Here is a 19,502-nt window from a genome sequence, read left to right on the forward strand (position 1 = left end):
TAAATATCTGAGCTGAGGCAAGTAGGTAGCATAGTGGATAAAGAGGTTTCAAATCTGGCATCAGATATTTCCTAGCTCTGTGATCCTGGGCAAGTCATTTAACCCTGATTGCCTGGCCCATGGCATTGTTTGCTACAACAACAGAAGGTAAGGATTTAAAAAATAATAATAATCCCCCCACCCCCCCACCCCCCCAACACACATACTCTCTTTGTTGAAAGCTTGATCTTATATAGCATCACATTTTCTTTGGGACTATACCTTCAATTTTTTTTTCTTTGTTGTATTATAATTTATCATTTCTGGATACAACTGGGATTTAACAACTTAGATTTTCCTTCACAAGAAGTCAAATGACCATAGTCACCAAGTTTCAGCGTGAATGGAGGTGAATACATGAATGTTTGTCAGTGGACTTTGCACTGTCTTCCCATCTACTTTCCCCGCCATTTACCTTATGCCTATAAACTGGTGACAAGAGGACCAACCTGGGAGGTGGAGAATTTGTGAAAGGGTGTTCATGTGCTTAGAGAATATGTTTATTCCCAGACTCTAAAACCAAGTTTGAGTTAATTATTGGATTAACTGTCATACTGAATTGACCATACCATTGCTTCCCTCATTTACTATAGTTAATCAAGATCTGAGTGTTTTATAAAATTTGGAAATGGGGACACTATTAGACAGAGAGCCAGCTCACGTTTCAACTGGATTTCTGTCCTGTAATTTCCTTGTTCCTGGATCCTGACTGAATCAGCAATTCATTCTTTAGCAGGTTTTGAGGCCTCATAAGTGTAGGGCTTATTTCTTATTGACTTTAAAGAAACTAGGGAGGAATGTGTCTTTTGAAGACTGCTGCATCCATTTGGAAAAAACCCTGAGGAGATCCTGATGTTGTATATGTCAATCCGCATCTCTTCCTGAATGTTGACCTGAATTGAAACATACCCATGGGCCTTGTTTCCTGTAATGTGCACAAGGCCAAGAAGAATTAGAAATGAATTTGTTCTAACCACATGAGAAGGATGTGGTGTGTGGTTAGAAACATTTCAGAAATTGCCCCTAAAGATGTCCTTGAGTCTGGAATCCCTGGCCTCCTAGAGATGCCTTATATGGCATCCAATGAACTGCCTTCTTTACTCCTAAGTCTTAGCGAAAAAGAAATCAGCAACTCTTGGGATGCCATTTCTTTCAGCAGGGGATCAGGAAATAGAGGGTAAAGGTTACTGGCATTGTGCCTTATCTTTTTGGGATGCCACACACCACAGATTTGAAGTAAAAAAACCCTCACAAATCTTTGGGGGGCTACATTGATAGGATTTGAAGAGGCCCTTGACTCTCTCCGTGGATTGTAGATTAAGCTATAATCAGTTGGATGTGTTGAGTTGTGGGTTGGATTTATTAGGACACATTCTTGAGTCTAGTGGAATCAGCTTGTATTGCTTTATGATTCACATGCATAATTGCTGTCCTACTCAGGCCCTGCCTGTCCCTCCTGACTTGTCCTAACTGTGTGATCAAGTGCCTTTTGATGTATCACTGAATGTGCTGCCCTGAAAGTTGAATATCAAGTGTTTGGAGTGGTGTGGAGAGGGAGGGTGCTTGTAGCCAAATTCCTCATTACAGATAGATAACATTTTGAATATGAAGAGATAAAGTATCTTGCCAGGGCTAAATGGTGAGCTAGATGTCAGAATCTGCTTAGGAGGTGAGGTTGATTCTTGCTACAGTTTTTCTTTCTTCTGTCCTGCACTCTTCCCTGTGCTCACCTTTAGTGCTATAGATCTGGCCAAATGATGCCAACACAATATGAATCAATAAGGTACAGCCCAGTAGCATTTAAGTGCACACTTTGTAGAGAGCACTCTCCTAGAAACCAGCAGAAATACAGAGCTGAGTGCAGCCTCATGAAGCTCACAGACTAGTAGAGGTCAGATAAGACATCAACACAAATAGCTCTAGTAGCCAATATTATGTGAAAAGTGCATTACATGTTCATCTCCCGAGGCACCTTTCTTCTGGATCCCTTAATGTGTGATTGCAGAATATGGCCTCAGTCCCTTTTGCCTTTCACTTTGTGGCTGCTCTCCTTGTCCTTGTTCTCTCTTCAGTTCTCAGATTTGAGGTGTCAAAACCTTGTTCCACCTGTTGTTGGGATTTCTCTTTTATCCCCTGTATTTTTCACCTTTCCATTCCTTATTACTTTGATGTTAGGCTGGGGTGGCTGAGGATACGTAGAAAGGCCAGTTCTTGTCCCGAATTCTGACCAAATGTACAGTCTGCTTTTCAGCAGCTCCATCCATGATGGACATTCTCTGCTGTTATAGAAGTGAACTGGAATAAACACCCTTCAGCCACTATTACATAGTCCACCGTGTCTACTCCGATTCTAGAGGGAACTTGTAACTTTGTGACTGCTCTGGTGCTTCTTGCTCAGCTAATACCATGTGTTCCCAGAAATAGGATTAAGAAGTCTTATATTGGGGGCTGCAAATTGGCTCAGTTGATTGAGCTAAGCTTAGAGTCAGGAGGATCTGGGTTTAAGTCCAACATCAGACACTTTTCTAGATGTGTCACCCTGGGCAAGTCAATTAACCCTGACTGCTTTGTCCTTATACCTCTTCTGTCTTGGAATTAACACTAAGACAGAAGGTAAGGGTTTAAAAAAAAAAGATGCATTATAGCGTAAAGCTTTATTAGACTCATTTCCTAAATGTGAACTCTAAAAATGATCCCTTTATTAATTTATCCCTCATGGATTATTCCTTTATTCAGTGCCCTCTCTGTAAATATATGTTCCATTTTTGGTTTATTACTTGAGAATCAGAGTCAATAAACATTTATTAAGCATCTACTAGGAGTCAAACACTGTGTTAAGTGCTGGGGATACAAAAAAAGAAATAAGACAGTCTCTGTCCTCAAGGAACTTACCATAATGGGGAAGGCAAAAGCATAAAAAGGCAGCTGAAAGGGAGAAGAGGGAAGCTTAACCAGTGTGGGGATATGATGAAGTCCTATGGGGATAGGGGGTGGGAGGTAGGAGTTCTAAAGTTGATTCCATTATGCAAAATGATGAGTTTCTAGAGATCATGAAGTCCAGGAAAGCTGCTGGTTAGAAAATGATGACAATATGCATTGTCATAAATGATGACAAATACTGCATAGTGGTAGTCTCTTGGTGACTGAGAATGACTATTGTCTTTGTGCAGTTTCATCTACAGTGTACCCTCATGTGGCTTTGGAGTCCAAAGACTGAGGCACACAGTTTGTGGCACATGGGGCATGGGACGCCAGTTGTTACGGGAGGTGCGGTTGTGGCCTGGTGTCAGCATTCACGCGCAGCGGCAAGATGTCGACGTCGCTCATCTTCAAAGGTGGTGGCGGCATGGTTAATGTGGGTTCGCCAGCTGCTTCTGACAGAGGCAGCGAGTTCTAACAGTTTGCTTCCAGTGAGTGATCCCTTGGCAGTTTGTCGTCCAGATAGGACTGGAATGTTTGCAGATAAAATGGTTCTCTAAGAGGACTCTTTGTAAAATGCACGAACTGTCTGGGCGAGTTTTGGATGGTGAGGCGCAATGCGCATTTGAAGAGTCGCTCTAACCAATCGGTGGTCTGTCCAGCATTCAGCTCCTCTCATGGCTCTGGTGATCTGTGCATCCTGGATGTCTCGCCGGCGTACAATGATGTAGTCAATGAGATGCCACTGTTTTGATCGTGGGTGCATCTACGTTGTTTTATATTGGTTCGCCATTCTGAACACAGTGTTCATGATGGTGAGTTTGAACTCTGAGCATTTGCCGAGTAGCAGTAGGCCGTTGTTGTTCATTTTGCCCACGCCGTGTTTGCCGAGCACTCCTTTCCATCTTTCATGGTCCTGGCCAACGCGGGCGTTGAAGTCTCCCAGTAGTATCAGCTTGTCATTTGTGGGCACTGAGTGCAGGGCGGCACTCAGGTCAGAGTAGAACTGCTCGATGGTCTCCTCTGTGCTGGTCAGTGTTGGGGCATATGCGCTGATGATTGTGGCATACCGGTCTTTGTTGAGAGGCAAACGGATCTTCATGAGTCTCTCGCTGATGCCCACAGGCAAGTCTGGCAGCTGTTTGAGCAAACTGGTCTTGATGGCCAGGCCAACACCGTGGATTCTGTCTTCATTTGAGGCTCTACCTTTCCAGAAGAAGGTGTATCCAGTGGTGGGTTTGCTGAGTGATCCCTCTTGGTGGGTTTGCTGAGTGAACCCTCTTCTGGTAAGCATGTTTCGCTTAAGGCTGCGATGTCGATGTTATATCGTGCCAGTTCTTTACTGATTAGAGCTGTTCTTCTCTCAGGTCTTGGGGTATTCTCTCTATCAAGTAATGTTCTGATGTTCCATGCTCCTAGTAGGAGTTTCTTTATATTTTGTTTCTTTTGATTTCGACCACTTAAAGGGATGGCCCGCCAGCCGCGGTGTGCTGACCGGGTGTTTGTAGGGCAGGCAATGTTTGGGACACCTTTTCTAGTCCCCTCCCTTGATTAGGGTGAGCAGTGCTGTCTTAGAGAGGGCTGCTCAGTCGCCCAGGATGCTGCCGAACGTCCCTGCTGCCCACAGGGAGGAGCGACCACTGGTCCTTGGGCCAGTGCAGGATCTTGACTACAACTGCCAGTGGTCACCTCCACCTGTTGCGTCGCCACTCCCCCATCATTGCAGGTCTTGAAGAGGGTGGACGGGGTTAGGATAGATGAGTGTGCACAAAGATACTTGTGCGTGAAGGAGATTTAAGTGGAAAAGCCGATGCACAGAGACAGTCCCACTCTCTCGGCGTTGGAAGCCTGGGTCCAGTGGCACGAAAAGTCATTACACCTGGAGACTTCCTCAGGTGCACTGCATAATAACCATGTTACTTTATAAGTTTATGTGTTTCTCTATTTCTTAAACATTTTCTGCTAAACTTCCTTCTTGAGGGCAGGAAACTGTGCCTTCCATTTCTGTTACACCCTTTCTTGGTACTGGGTAGAATATATTCAGTGAATGCTGAATTCTAGTGTGAAAGCTCAGAAGAACCCCAGAAATTATCTAGTTCAGCTTGCTTACTTACCAGAGAAGGAAACAAAGGTCCAGAGAGTTTGAATTGCTCAAGATTATACATTAGCAGTAAAACTGGGAGCTATCCCCCTTTGCCTTGAATGCTTCTCATCTCAGCCTCCTGGCTTCCTTCAGTAACAGCTTAAATCTCACTTTCTCCAGGCCATCCCCAGTGACCTTTCTTGTATGCATGTACTCCCCAACTGCCAGTGCCTCCCCTCTGAGATCATCTTCCACTTTATCTGTCTGTCTGTCTTTATGTATCCATATCTATTTAAATCTTTATTTCTGTCTGTCTATATATCTTGTCTGTACAATTTTTTTGCATTTTGTCTCCTTTAAGGGTGGGGACCTTGTTTTTTCACTTTTTATAAATGTCCTGCACTTAGTACTATGCCTGACATGGTAAAATGCTTAATAAGTTTCCCACCAATACTTTCATGATCTCTAGACACTCATCGCTGCAAGATAGAATCAATTCTGAATCAGCTTCCTTTTTATGGGCTGTCTCTTGTTAGATTGTGTACTTCTTGAGTGCAGGGACTGTCTTATGCCTATCTTTGTCCCCTTTTTACCTAGCATAGTGCTTGGCACATAATAAGCACTTATTAAATGTTTGTTGACTCTGACTCTTAATTACTTGCTGATGAACTAAAACCTAGGTCTCCTAATTTCTATTCCATTTGGTTAAGCTTAATTTGTACAAAGGCAGCTGAAGAATTTGGAGGAAATGGGAGCAGCTCATATTTTCATTGTTGTTGATTCACTGACTAGAAATGGCAATAATAGATCACTTCAACCAATATATTCCTTGCTATTCTTTGTAATTAAGTGGTTTTGCATATGCTTTCTGAAATTATAAGACCCAAATTAAGACCCTGAGTTGGTAGAAATTTGACCTGATTCATATGTCTATGATCATGCAAAGCATTTTCCATATTGGTCATATTGTAAGAGGATACTCATATAAGACCAAAACCCAGAAGTAAAAACACCTAAATAAAGGAAAATGAAAAATAGTATGAAACTCAGGCTCCATCAGTTCTCTCTCTGGAGGTGGATAGTATTCCTTGTGATTAAATCCTTCAGAATTGTCTTGTATCATTGCTTTTGCTGAGAGTTGCTAAGCCTATCACAACTGATCATCATGCAATATTGTTCATTCTATGTACAATGTTCTCTTGCTTCTGCTTACTTCACTCTGCATCAGTTAATGGCCAGGGACAAATTATTTAATTCTCCTGATTCCTAAATCCACGTTTATTTGTTTGTTTGTCTCCCTCCCTCCCTTCCTCCCTCCCTTCCTCCCTTCCTTCCTCCCTCCCTCCCTCCCTCCCTCCCTCCCTCCCTCCCTCCCTCCCTTCCTTCCTTCCTTCCTTCCTTCCTTCCTTCCTTCCTTCCTTCCTTCCTTCCTTCCTTCCTTCCTTCCTTCCTTCCTTCCTTCCTTCCTTCCTTCCTTCCTTCCTTCCTTCCTTCCTTCCTTCCTTCCTTCCTTCCTTCCTTCCTTCCTTCCTTCTCTCCCTCTCTCCCTCTCTCCCTTCCTCCCTCCCTCCCTCCCTCCCTCTCTCCCCTTCCCTCATTCCCTCCATGCCTCCTTCCCTCTCTTTCACTTTCTTCCCCAGTAAATTCCTTAAGAATGACTTTTTTTTTTTGCTTTTGTCTTTGTCTTTGTATTTCCAGCCCTCAGAAAAAATGCTTTGCACTTAGTAGGGTCTTCTTCAGTTGCATTAAACATCTCCCTTCTTTGCTCTGATAAAGGGTGCAATCTCTTCCAGCCCATGATTCAATTATTATTTGCTGGCAAAAAAAAAGTCAGTTTACTGCTTGGGGGGGGGGGGGGGGGGGGGAGAAATTTGAACAGTTTTAGCTAATTACAGTAGACAAGACAAAGGCAGTTTGACTTTCCAGTATTAATTAGCAAACCCATACTAATTAGCTTGTATAAATGCAATTCATGCTTCTTTTCTTAAATGCAATTAATATCACAACTGAAGATGTCACTAGGCTTTGTGGCTGTATCATTAACATACTTCACCCTAATTAGATATGGCCAGTAGTGGCTGGAGAAATGAGTTTGTGATTGCAACCATAAAAAATCTTCTAATATTTTATATCCTTCAGGGAGTGTGAACCTAGAATTTATTTTCTAATTTCAGAGAAATTACATCCATCATGATACTCTGTAATTAGAATAGCACCATTCTTATGCTTCTTTCCACTTCTTCAATCTATTTATTTGTTTCTTTGCTTGCTTAATTGATTTCCTTTTACTGGATACATGGAGACACATGATATTGGTCTGACCAGGCTGAGTTGTAATAGAGAAGCTAAATTATGCTTGGAGTTGTGAATTGTACATTTTCTCCTAAAATATATATTTTGTGATTTTAAGGTTTATAAAATATATTGCTGTGAGACACTCAGTGTAACTATTATCACCCCCATTTTATAGATGAGCAAACCAACTCAGTGCTTTTAAAAGATTACATAGTAGATATTGGACCTATAGTTAGAACCTAGACTAAGCACTCTTTCTGGTAGGCCAAGCCATGAAGGTATTAATAATGACTGTCAACATGGAAATATAGAGATCCCCAGTTTATATAGTTTGAGTGTAGAAACCCCAGGTTTTGACCTTGTCACAGGAGAGGTTTCCCACTGAGGGAAGGTCCCTCTTCACCAGACAGTGAACTTCCTGGTAGTTTGGGTGGGAACAGCTAATCCCATCCAATATTAAACATCCCTTTTGTCCCAGTGGTTTCTCCCCCTAAACTAAGGTCCATGACCAAGGTGACCCCGCCCTGGGCTGAGTCTTTCCCTTTTGTGTCCATTGTAGGGCCCCAGCCCCTCACTATTATTCCTGTCTGGAACTCTTCATTTTCCTTTCTAACCATTGTAAAGTCAATCAACTGTCCCTCTAATCCTAAACCCCCCAGGTCATCTAGAGTGGTATATAGGTTCCCCAAGTTCTTTTGTTCCTTGGAGTCCATCCTGAGTCAGTGGCATTCCCAGGGGCTGGTGACCAGGGCATTTTGACTCTGGGCAGTCTTGGAAAGCAGCTCTGTTGCTTATAATAGCTCTATTAGTAGAGCTAACCCCTTTTCCCTTGATTAAAGAGTGATTTTTGACTATTTAATAGTTCTATGTTTTTTCTAGTTGTTAAGAATATATACCTCATGTGAGATTGGTCTTATCACTAACAACTTGGACCTCCTTGATTAATAAAACAATAACAGGAATAATAAACACTGATATTTAAAGCCCTATATTTAAAAAAGAAAAAAAAGCTTATAAAAGTCTTCCAGTCTTATAATTTTTATTGTAATGTTTGCAGAGCACTTCACATGTAATATTTCATTTATTCCTCACAACAAGCCTGTTGATTTTTGCTACTGTTATGTCCATTTTTTGGATGAAGAGTGAGGCCCAATGTTTTAAGTGATTTACCTAGGATCACCCAGATTGAGTCAGAGGTAGGATTCATATCCATTTCTTCTTGACCAAGTCAAATACGTTGCCATATCCATTATACCATGTTGCCATCTAAGAAAGTCATATAACCATCTTAAAATCCAAGAATTTGGGCTAAGACAGATTTTTGTATAATACTTAGGGATAATGAGTGAGTTAAGGAGAAGCAGAACTAATGAAAAGGTAAAACCAAAATCAGTGGAAGCCTTGATTAAGTTCACAGTGAAACTAACTAGAAACTGCTGAGTTCAGTTGCTATCAAGTGAATTTCTTTGAATGCATGCCAGGATCTTCTTACAACAAACAACAAACCATTGTTTTATAACCTTGGGTCTTGAACACACCTACTGAATTAAATGTACAGCCTCTTGTTTGAGGCTACTAGGTGTTGCAGTGGGTAGAGTGTAAGACTTGGAGTCAGAAGACCTGAGTTCAAATCCAGCCTCAATACTTACTTGTGATCCTCGCCAAATCACTACCCTTTTTGCCTCTGTTTCCTCATCTGTAAAATGAGCTGGATAAATAGTAAACTCCCATATTTTTGCTAAGAAAATCCCAAATGGGATCACAAAGTGTCAGTCATGACTGAAGAGACATCAATAAAAGATCTTATGAAATAAAATATTTGCTGTTTTTTTTTTCAAAGAAATTTCCCTTAGTATCTCCTATCCAGCTTTATTCTTTTCTTATAGGCAAAGTGAAATATTGCTACTAGCATTCCTTGACAGAAAGATAAAAAGAAAACTAAGCATTTAATGATTTTTCTCAGTTCACCCAAGAAGAATTGAGGAAGCTAGGACTAGATCCCTGGTGCCCAAGTTTCACATGTAATTTTCTTTATATCAGACCACATGACTTTCCTCTAGTTAGTACTTCCAAAAACCAGATATATATATATATATATATATATATATATATAGTTATATAGTTATATAGTTATATAGTTATGGTATAGGATATTATTCTCTATGTAACTTGTCTTTCCAGGAAAACTGTCCCAATCTAAAAAGAGGAACAAAACAAAGCATTTAGTTTTCTTTACTAAGTCCTTATTGCTACCACCCTATAATTACTTTCATGCATTCGGGGAGAGCAGGACTTTCTTTTTAGTGGTGCAGAATCCCATTTTATATCATCACACTAATTCTTGCCTTTAATCAGTTTTAATCCTAGTAAAGCAATGTAAATGGCAGTATTAAAGGTAGCCTTTCAAGTGTAAACCCAAAGAGTAGTATTTCTAGTGGAATAAAAAGTGGGTTTTTGAACATTTGTCAAGCAGCCAACCTCACCTGCATGCATAGATCTCTATATGAGTTTATCAGGTATTTTTGGTGCCCATTTTGGTCCATGCCCATGCCCACTACCTCCCTGGTATTAGCTTCTTATTATCTTATTATCTAATAATTCTATCTAATAATTCTCTGTATCATGAGATCCAGAACAATTAATCTGATTTGTTTAGCTGTCTTCTTTGTTCTAGCATTACAGGTAGTGAAAATTAAGATTGTTTTGTTTTTTACACCTCTAAGGATTTTAGTATAAGGATAGTCTCCTTTGTTGTTTACCCTTCATTTTCGATAAATGATAATTAAAGATGTGTCTTATTTATTGGGTTATTCTAAAAGCATTAACTTATTTTTAGAGTACTTTAAATTTAGCTGATTATTCACAAGAATCCTCTGAGAAACTACCAATGTTTTTAATTCCTATTTTACAGATAAGGAAATGGAGGTTGGAAGCTTCAGTAACTTGCCCAAATGCATACAACTAGAAAGTATGAGAGCTGCAAGTTGACCTTAGTTCTATTCACTCCAAGTCATATCTTCTTTCCTACATCATGTTGCACACATTAGAACCTTTGGAGGAAGGAATAACCCTACCTCACTATGTACTTCCTCTGCATAGAGATGAGAACAGAATCCTAGTCTTGATTAGAGTACTAGATAACTCCACATATAGAAACATAAAATTCCAGTATTAAGAGCTTCAGGGACTGAATTGTGTGTGTGTGTGTGTGTGTGTGTGTGTGTGTGTGTGAAGAAAAATAAAAAAAATTCTTTTTGTTACTTCTTGAATTTAGCCTCTAAGGAATATTTGTTTTAAACCATAGATTCCCTGAGAGATTGGGCAATGAGGCACAACCACGGAAGGATTTGGTAAAGCACAGGGTCAGTCCTTAGAGTTGACAACTGCTGTCCATTATCTTTTGACACTTTCATTCCTAAGTGACTGATTAAAGTTCAGACCACAAAATGCCTGTTAGCCAACAGCAGCAGAATTGTAGTGTCTTGTCCAGGATTGTTAAATTAGAAAGTAACAAATGATAAGCATTGCCACAAAGAATATTCCTCGAGTGCCTGAGTTGGCTATATGGCCATGGACTTCTCCTGGGGATCCTTGATGCCTAGAGGATGCAATACGCTATTATTTTGCCATTTCTTTACCTGGCTTTTTCCTGACTACAGAGGAGAAAGATGCCTTCATATCATTCTTCTCCTTCCACCCATCTCCTGTCCTAGCCTCTTCTTGCCTGCCTAGATTGGGAGAAATGCCATTCCATTATGCTCCCTTTACTGGTTGCCTTCTTGCAGGGAAAGAAGGGAGGCATATGATATATTATAGGACTCCAAACTGAGGTGAAGCCTGTAGGGATATTGATAACCAACCTAGATTCATTGGGCCATGACTAACAACCTCCCCATCTCAATGATTCTTTAAATCTATTTTCTGACCCCCACTGCCAGCTTCCTTTTTCCTGTCCCTCTCAATCTTAACCTGCCCACCAATTTCCAATTTTAAAGCTGTTTACTCCTTCTACTCTTTGGAATTCTTTCTCCATAGGTAACAAACTTGCTTCCGTTTTTTATAATTTTTTTTTTCATTCCTACTTCTATCTTTGGCTTTCACAGAGTCCTGGCTCACTTCTGAGGAAATGGCTTTCCTGGCTACCCTTTATAGCACTTTTTCTTATTCCTCCCACTTTCTAGTTCAGGTAGAGAAGTTGGTGTGCTTCTCATTTCTACTTCCAAATTGCCCACCCTCTATCCCAATCAGTCAGTATCCTTTCCTCCTTTGAGATATATCTACATATCTATATATCTACAACTCAAGCAAAGTTGTTGTGTACAGACCTCTAGGACCTACCCTTTTATCTCTATGAATTCATCTCTTGCCATCATGCTAGGAGATTTCAGCATACCTTTTCCCCTTTCCTTCCCTGACATTTTGTGAAGCTGTTCAACCCTATATCATTCTGTTGAGTCCCTTGTCTCCTTATCCCATCACCAATCTTGTCCTCTCAACTCTCAACTTTAGATCACTCCCACCATCTATCCAGAGCATATGCTCATACTCATATGCTGCTAAATACTAAAGGAGAAACTCATGTAACCATGCTGATTGATCTTCTTCAAATTTATGTCATATCTCCTCAATTGGGCTCTCACTGTACTTCAAGGAAATAATTTCAATTCAATAAATATTCAAGTACGTACTATATGCCAGGTACTGCATGGGCTAAATAGTAGAGCTGATGAAATCACCAAATGAGATAAAATAGAGAAAGAGAAGTAAGTGGGCTTAGGAGAGAACACTAGGGTCCACTCATGATTAGTGACATGACTTGATTGAAGATCCAGCAACAGAGAATGAAGAGTGATCAGATCAGCAGAAGACCCAAGAAAGAGTCATGTCAGGAACTATAGAGGAAAGATTATTCAGGGGAATTGCCAAATTGACTTAACCTTCATTCTTCTTGACCTAGCCACATTTTTGACACCGTTGATCACCTCCTTCTTGATACCTCTCTAGGCTTCTGTGACACTATTCAGAATCTCCTAATTCTCTTCCTGCCTGTCAGAATTCTCTTCAGTCAGCTTGCTGGATTTTTGTCCACGTCATGGCTTCTAACTGAGGGTATCCCACACGCCTGTGTCCTGAACCATATTCTCTTCTCCCTTTATATTATTCACTTGGCAATCTCCTCAGCTGCCACTGATTCAATGATCATTTTTGTGCTAATGATTCTCAAATCTGCTTATCCAGCCCTAATGGGTTTGCTGACCTCTAGTCTCACATCTTCAGATACATAATGAACATCTCAAACTGGATGACCTATGGACATCTTAAATTCAACATCCCAGTAGCCTCCAGGATCACATACAAGAGCCTCTCTTGGATATTCAAAACCTTTCATAATCTAGCATCCTCCCACTTTTCCAATCTCCTTACACCTTACTACTTGCCATTTTTTTCAGACCAGTGACACTGACCTCTTTGCTATGCCAGGAACAAGATACTCCATCTCTCAGCTCTAAATATTTTATCCAATTATCCCCTGAAATGCTTTTCTTTCTTCCTACCTCCTGGCTTCCTTTAAGTCCCAACTAAAATCCCAACTTCTAAAGGAAGTCTTTCCCAACCCCTCTCAATTCTAGTGCATTCTCTGTTATTTCCTATTTATCCTGTATATTGTTTGTTTGTTTGTTTGACCTGAGGGCAGGGACTATCTTTGATCTCTTTTTATTGTTACCATCACTTAGCAAGCATTGAACAAATATTTATTGGCTGACTTATGTACCTAAAACCAAACTTTCTGTGTTTGCCCCTAGACCTTTCCTTTTTCTAATTTCTTTATTATTATTGAGAGTACCAGTATCTTCCTAATCTTTCAAGTAATGCTACCTAAGTGTTATCCACTACTATTCATTCTCTCCCCTTTTCCACTTTTCCAATTAGTTGACATATTTTATCAATTTTACCTTCCCAACATCTCTTTTATACACTTTCTGCTCCCTTCTGGCACTGCCACTACCTTGGTATATAGGCCCTTGTTGCCTCATACTCAGTCTACTGCACTAGCCTTCTCATTGACCTCTCTACCTTAAGTCTCTGCACATTGCCCAGGGAATACAGAGAAGCATGGAAAGATCTGTATGAACTAATGCAGAATAAAGTAAGTGTACTCAATAAAACTATATGAAGTGTAACTATCACAATCTAAATGGAAAGAACTACACACATGCAAAAAATGAAAAGTAGACACAACAAAATTATAGTAAGCAAGACTTGATTGAAGCCTTTTGAGTGGACACCTCTAACTCACAGCTTTGTGGAGATAGGTGGACCATACGCATCACAAATTGCATGTTTATGGACTTTCTCAATTTATTGATCAGTTGTGCTAATTTTTTTACCTTCTCTTGGATGAGTTTCAGAAATAGAGAGTGATCCATGGGATAACAATGATTATGTAAAAAAACAGAAGTTATCAATTAAATTTTATTTTGGAAAAAATATAATTATCTTTGCCCACTACTTTAGAGGATGCCAAAAAAGATACCGCTGCTCCAGAAAGTGAAAGAGTTAGCTTTTTAAACATGTATGAGACAAAAGAAACAAAATAAAAAAAAATATTTTCATTTGTACTGATGTCTCTTGGTTTTATCATTCTTTCCTCTCCTCAGTAAGTAATCCTTTGTAATAACAAATGAAAAAAAGTTGGAGCTTTTGGGGAAAAAGTCAGTTCAGAAAAACCTACCACACACATCAACTAAATCCACTTGGGCTTGCATTATTCAGCACTTAATGTCACTCATCTTTGCAAAGTTGGCAGAAAGATAAGTTACTCAACTCTTCTCCACAGACAAACTTCTTTATAATTAGTTATATTTTGTCCAGTTTTATTGTTTTGATTTCATTCTTTACATTTCTCTAGTTATTGTGTCTAATCTTTTCCTAGTTTGCTAACTTCACTTTGAATCAGTACATGTAAGCCTTCCCATGCTTCTCTTTATTTTTTATATTTATATTTTATATTTATATTTTTGGAGTGTGGTAATATCCTACAATATCAGGTATTGCAATTTGTCCAATTATTTCCTAATCAGTAGATATCTGTTTTTGTTTTTCGTTAGTTATCACCACACAAAGTGCAACTCTAAACATTTTGGTGTATATAAGAACTCTGTGTTTGACATTGGTGTATACTAAAGTTTTTGCTTGAGAACACTTTTAAATCTTTTCTACCTTTCTATCTATATCCCTCCTCTAGCTCTACTTCCTAGAGACCCACCAAAAAGTTTTGTGACTTCTGATGCAATATGGAACTCAAAATCTTTTTTAAATATGTTTTTAAAAAAGGAATCCATGTTGTAATGAAGTCTAGCTCTATAAAATATCCTATTGTCAGTTTTCCAGGTAACATAATGAATAAAGTGCTGGGCTTGAAGTAAAGAAGGCCTGGGTTTGAATTCTGTCTCAAATATTCCCTAGCTATGGGACCCAAGGCAAGTCATTTAAACTCTTGGTTCTTCGGTTTTTCTCATTTGTAAAATAGGGATAATAGGACTTACTCATAAGATTCTTTGGAGAATTAAATGATATGATATATGTACAGTGCATTATAAATCTTAAACACTATACAAATTTTAATATACCACTAAATCTTTAAATTGATTTACATGACCTCATTTTTATTATATTGGCATGCCCTATCTATGAGAACAAAATATTCCTCCAAGGCACTGAATATCATTGTTTTAAATAGAGTTCATTTAACTCCCTGTAATTTGGAAATAAGAATGTCTCTCTATACAATAGCTATAATTTTCTGGAAGTGTTCCTTACATTAAATCAACAGTAGATCCCCATAGTATTTTCTTCTTGGTTCTGTTCTTTTCAATTTTTTTCTCTGAATTAGATGAATTCATAAGTTGCATACTTACTATATTTCAAAATGTCATGAAGCTGGGAAGGAAGGAATATAGAGAGGTCGGGCCTGTAATTTCTTTGGTATAAGGGATACTACAGTGAGGGAACTCCACCAATGCACATAAGCCACTTTTCTGTAACTTACAGGTTTAGGGAGTAGTCTAGGGCACCAAGAGGTTAAGTGACTTGTATCAGGGGCTGTGTTTTCTTGGTTCTCTATGCACAATGGCTGCATTTTGATTCAAAAGTAAGTAGTAGTTTTCTAGTAGTATTTGTAAATAAACTTGGGCAGGATCGAATCATAATTGGCCAGGTACAATAACCAAGATACAATTACATAATAGAATTCTTACTGAAGGCATTATAATACTTGCTAAGTGGCAGTGGAGGGATACTTTCTAAATTTTCTGACTGTAGTGCTTTAAAAAATATTTTCTATTTCATTATTATAAATTTGACAGACATCAATAAACATGAACACTTCCTCACACAAAAAATAGAAGAATATTGTGTTGTAGCACAGTAACTTTGTACTATTTACAATTTATCAAAAAGTATATGTTAATTTAAGATAGTTCTACTGTGGTACCTTTTGAACATTTGCTTTCTTTTGTGTAATTTTAATGTTTTATAAAAAATCATTTTTTGGCATCAATATTACTATTTTTCTAGGTACCAGTATAAAGGGATTTATATATATACACATATATATGTATATATTTAAATGCCTACCCAATAAAAATTATTCCTCTTAACAAATACGTGGTCAAGAAAAGCCAATTCTAATGTCTTAAGATATATGTCTTGTTCTATGCCTTTAGTTCATCATCTCTTTGCTATAAAATGGGAAGTATAATTTATCATCTGTCAAAAACAAATACAAATAAATTATTCATCAAACTTCTGGAGTTGTAATTGATCATTAAATTGATCATAGTTATTATGTCTTCCATAGCTTTTCTTTAATGTTTTATAATCATTATATGAATTGTTCTCCTGGTTATGCTCATATCACTGAATCAATTCAAATGAGTCCTCCAGGTTTATCTGAAACCACTTTTCCTCTCATTTCTCAGAATAATTATATTCCATAAAATTCATATGTCACAATATGATTCCCTTTTTGAGGGGTTCTGACTTTTTTCCCCTCACTATCTAGCAATGAAATATAGTCATGCTGCAAACATTTTTGTTTTTATGGTTACTCTTTTTAAAAAAATCTCTTTTGAATAGTACACCTAGTGATGTTCTTGCCAAGTCAAAGGCCATTCACATTTTAATGATGTTTGGAGTATAGTATAGAATAACTTTCCTAAATGTTTGGATCAATTAATCACAGATTAGACTGTTAGTGCACTCTTAAAAATTTTTTTCATGTATTTAATTAATTAACTTTTTTTTTTCATGGTTACATTATTCATGTTCTTTCCCTCTCCTGCTGCCTCCCCATTCCCTTAGCTGACCAGCAATTCCACTCAGTTTTACATGCATCACTGTTCAAAATATAATATTTGCAGTAGAGTTACCATTTAAAGTCAACATCCTCAATCATATCCCCATAGAACCCTGTGATCAATCATGTTTTTCTTCTGTGTTTCTACTCCCACAGATCTTTCTCTCAATGTGGATAGTGTTCTTTCTTATAAATCCCTCAGAATTATCCTGGATCATTGCATTCCTGCTAGGAGAGAAGTCCATTACATTCGATTGTGCCACAGTGTATCAGTCTCTGTGTACAATGTTCTGGTTCTGCTCCTTTTGCTCTGCATTACTTCCTGGAAGTCTTTCCAGTTCACATGGAATTCTTCCTGTTCATTATCTTCAGCACAATAGTCTTCCATCACCAACAGATAGCACAATTTGTTCAGCCATTCCCCAATCGAAGGACACCCCTTCATTTTCCAATTTTTGCCATCACAAAGAGTATGGCTATAAATATTTTTGTGCACATATTTTCCATATTTTCTCTTTGGGCTACTATTAGGGTCCGAGTTGCAGACCACCCAAGGAGCACACGAAGACAATGCAATTCAAGCAAGGGAAAGGCTTTATTTCTAGCACGCTATCACTATCATGCTAGGGGAAAGCTCAGCAAAGGAGTTATGTCCTCTCAGAGTTGGGACCCTACATATATACCTCACAATATTACTTAACCTGGATGATTGTTTAAACCCTAGAGCACTTTATGACTAGTTATTTCGCTGAAATGTTGCAACTGGTGTTGCAAAATCCTGAAACACCCTGCGGTCAGCTATCTGCTGAAATGTTTGACTGGGCAGCATAGCTGGAGGATGTGTTTATCAGATGGGTTGGAGGTCCTGTGCCCTTTTTCCTTTACTTCACTACAAACCCAGCAGTGGTATGCCTGGATCAAAGGGCAGGCAGTCTTTTAAAGCCCTTTGGGCATAGTTCCAAATTACCATCCAGAATGGTTGGATCAATTCAAAACAACACCAGCAATGCATTAGTGGCCCAATTTTCCACATTCCCTTCAACATTTATTAGTTTCCTTTACTGTCATATTGCCAATCTGCTAGGTGTGAGGTGGTACCTCAGAGTTATTTTGATTTGCATTTCTCTAATTATGAGAGATTCAGAACACTTTTTCATGTGCTTATTGATAGTTTTGATTTCTTTATCTGAAAACTGCTTATTCATGTCCCTAGCCTATTTATCAACTGGGATAGACTTGATTTTTTTTACAATTGATTTAATTCCTTATAAATTTGAGAAATTAGACCTTTGTCAGAGGTTTTTGTTATAAAGATTTTTTCTCAATTTGTTGCTTCCCTTCTAATTTTAGTTGCATTGGTTTTGTTTGTACAAAACCTTTTTAATTTAATGTATAGTGTACTCTTTTGGATAATTGATCTTTCCTCTTCCTTCTCACACTTTTTTTCTGGTTCTTCTGCTGATTTGAGCTGTATTTCTCCTTGGATCTTCATCTATGATGTGCCCATTAATCATGGATCTATCTAGTCCTATTTCTTCCCCCCACCCCCTCTATTGTATCTAATTTGGTGATCTCATCAGCTTCTGTCAATTCAATTATCAACTCCACCAATGATTCCCATCTCTGTGACCCTCACATCTCTGCGGAGCTCCAGTCTCACCTCACCAGTTGCTTTTTGGATGTCTCAAACTATATTTCCCATAGGCATTGAAAATTCAGTGTCTAAAACAGAATCATTATCTTCTCACACTGAACCTTCATGTCTTGCTGATGTCTCTATTTAAGTCAAAGGTTTCCAGCCTTAGAGTTATCCTCAAGTTCTATAACACTCAGCCCACATATGTAATATGTCTCTAAGCCTTGTTTCTACTTTTCAAAACCTTTCATATATATTCTTTTTTCTCTTCTAATATAGCAGCTGCCCTATTGAAGGTCCTCTTCACCTCTCATTCAGGTTAACATGATAGCCTTTTTTGTTGAGCCTCTGTTCTTTTCCTCACTTTGCCTCCCTCCACCCAGCTGCCAAAGGATTTTCCCCAGAGTATTTTCCCCTCTCCCACTCCTCAATAAATAAAATAAATCCTCAAAGATCAAGTATAAAATTCCCTCTCTGGAATTTATTGCAGTTCACAACCTGGTTCCTTCCCATTTGACTAGTCTTCTTATACTTTACTATCCTCTTTGTATTCCTCAATCCTATAACTCTGACTTCATACATGTTACTTCATCTCCTGATCTCTCTCTCTCTCTCTCTCTCTCTCTCTCTCTCTCTCTCTCTCTCTCTCTCTCTCTCTCTCTCTCTCTCTCTCTCTCTCTCTCTCTCTCTCTCTCTCTCTCTCTTTCTCTCTCTCTCTCTCTCTCTCTCTCTCTTTCTCTCTCTCTCTCTCTCTCTCTCTTTCTCTCTCTCTCACTCACACACACACACACACACCTCCTCTCCTGGCTTTCATTGCTGTACATATCTTGTATGCATAAATGCATGTATGATTATTTTGTTATTTTATTTATGATGTCTCTCCCATATGACTTAGAAATCCTTATGAGGAAAGACTGTGTTTTAGCTCCCAACCCCCACTTTGTCTCCTCATCTTGTCATATATTAATGGTTTAATTAATGCTTGTTGACTAAATGATTAGAACTCACCTGGGCCACCCTTGAGGAAGAAATACTTCTTGATTTTTAAAAATCTGTTATTATTTCTGTATAAAGAACTTTGTTATTTATTCATATAATTCCTATGTATATCTTTTTAGGTACATTCCCAGACTTTTTAATATAGTCTATTGATATTTTAAAAGTAATTTATT

At 38.6% G+C, this 19,502-nt stretch overlaps 1 protein-coding gene across 8 annotated transcripts in view; it reads left to right on the plus strand.

Moving 5' to 3' along the window:
* MAD1L1 (mitotic arrest deficient 1 like 1) overlaps window positions 1-19,502 on the plus strand; it is a 999,035-nt gene that overhangs the window by 546,689 nt on the left and 432,844 nt on the right. The window lies entirely within an intron of this gene.

The sequence above is a fragment of the Monodelphis domestica genome, chromosome 7 (genome assembly GCF_027887165.1).
Source record: "Monodelphis domestica isolate mMonDom1 chromosome 7, mMonDom1.pri, whole genome shotgun sequence".
NCBI lineage: Eukaryota > Metazoa > Chordata > Mammalia > Didelphimorphia > Didelphidae > Monodelphis > Monodelphis domestica.